Source organism: Formica exsecta, unplaced genomic scaffold (assembly GCF_003651465.1).
Source record: "Formica exsecta isolate Colony F162 unplaced genomic scaffold, ASM365146v1 scaffold83, whole genome shotgun sequence".
NCBI lineage: Eukaryota > Metazoa > Arthropoda > Insecta > Hymenoptera > Formicidae > Formica > Formica exsecta.
The window spans coordinates 2,184,684-2,187,181 of record NW_021853600.1 but is presented as its reverse complement, the minus strand read 5'-3'; positions in this window follow the sequence as shown (position 1 = coordinate 2,187,181).

The window sequence follows — 2,498 nt, the reverse complement described above, 5'->3', positions numbered from 1 at the left end:
TCCCATATCTCTGCGATAGGCGCACACTGTAGACATATATTGAGAGGTCACCATCATCTCTGATAAAAGATTACGGACTGAAGATGGATGGATATATATATATATATATATATATATATATATATATATATATATATATATATATATATATATATATATATATATATATATATATATATATATATATATATATATATATATATATATATATATATATATATATATATATATATATATATATATATATATATATATCCATCCATCTTCAGTCCGTAATCTTTTATCAGAGATGATGGTGACCTCTCAATATATGTCTACAGTGTGCGCCTATCGCAGACATATGGGACTTATAGTTTCTCTGCGCCACGATTGACCACTTTAAAAAAAAGGTTTTTATTTTGTCGACCAGTGTTATTATAACAAAGAGCTCAATAATAATAAGCCAATTAATAACAGTTATGTATATATATATTTAGAAAAAATATATGTATATTCTTAATATATTTTAAATTCTCTTAAATTTAAATCTTTAACCTTTATAAAGAAAACGCGTTTCGCCTGAAGCACCCTGTATATTGAAGTGGAGATGGCTCTGGTCGATCGAACGTGACAAATAGTGCCATTGAAGATAATAGAATTTACGATCGCGTTATATCTCCGCGTCTATTGTTTCCGCGACGCCGTTCCGCCCGCTGACAACCGCCGTTTTTCTTCGTAGCATCCGCAATCACTCAATTACGCATCGCGACTACTAATCCTCATAATTCGCGTAACCCATCTGACTATTCATTGTCCATATCGCTGCTATCGAAATGCAGTATATGCAAATCTCGCGTTATATGCAAAATACTTAATTACTATATGCAAATACTCTCGATAGAAATATTATAAAGATTTTATACAAATAATTTTATGGAACAATTAGAAAAAAATCATTAGTCGATATAAACCATAGTTTTGAATGTATATCGTTTAAATAAAGTTACTAGACAAAACATTATAACTTTGCAAAATAGATTTCGTAACTTTCAAGCTTAATATTCGGTACAAGAATACAATTTATTCCACTAATGCTGATTTTTGTTCAGTATACTATTTTTTTTTAACACGAAAATGAATATGTTCGCATAATTCCTTGTTTTCGTCGAAATTTACTTTGCCTATATAAACGAATAACAAATATATTTAAATTGACTCTGACGGCTAATTAAAATTAATTCCAATATCGGTTTTTGTGCGTTAGATTTCCACAGTCAGGCACGACAAATGTTTTAATATAAATTTTACGTAACTGTTCCATTTAAAACAGAATTTTACACTTTAGTTTTCCCGAACATGAATATGCGGATCGATCGTTTGGAAACTCGATCTGTTTGGAAAACGTCTCGCTTCCATAATTGTGATATTAATTTTCAAGTCAATTCTCATTGTAATTAATGCAGTTTTAATTGCATTATAACCATTTGTATTGCATAGCTTATTATATGCAATTTAAAAAATTATTTTAATTATCAAAGTACCACCATTTTTTATTGAAACATTTATTTAAATTTGGTAATGTAAGAGCGACTTTATTATTTTCATTATTTAAATTGTATTTTATTTTTTCTCCTGTGCTCTTCCTTTTTCTTTTGTTTTCGACATTAGTTGATGTAGTAGCAATTGCTGGCGTGGATGTAGATGCATCTCTATCCTCTGACTTGTCTGATACTGTTTCAAAAACTGCTTCTTCTATTTCAAAATCAATTCTTTTAAGCATACTAAATTTTCAAATTCTTTTTTTTTGAGTTTTTAATTATTGATTTTGTATTTCGAAACAAAATGAAGGTAAACATGATTTTACAATTATTATAGTATTTATTATAGCAATTATTATTATAATTTATACTTACTAAAGAAAATAGAAGTTGTAACAATTACAGTAAAAAATTTTCCATTTACTTTATTAACCCACATTTATAAAATGCATAACATAAATTATGACAGTGATATACACACATTTAGAAAAAAAATATATAAAATATTTAAAAAACATTTAGAATATTACCGATTTCTTTTGCGAAATTTTTTAAATCATACTGAAATCCTTCAAAAAAAAGCTAAAAGATTACAAAGAAAATCGAATAAATTAAAAAAATCGCGTTCGCAATTCGCGAAAAGTCGTACAGTGTCTCGCGCGAAGCGACACTCCAGGGGCCCGACAGGCCCATCCCTGAGTTATGCCATGAGATGGATAGCCTGAGGCCCGCGGTGAGTAAATTACAAGGTAAGACGGAACGCCGACTCTCCCTCCTGATCCCTTGTCCTTCTCCTCCTCCTCACGCTCTCTCCTATCCTACCGTCTCCATCGTGTTTCTGCAAGGGATCCGAACGTCCCACGAGCATCCAACACTTTGGGCCCCGCTATGATACACCTTCAGCGTGGCTACTGTATTGCGAGATATACTCGGCGCTCTTCGTTCCTCCGCTCACAATCAGTCTACTCTCCTCTCTCCTCT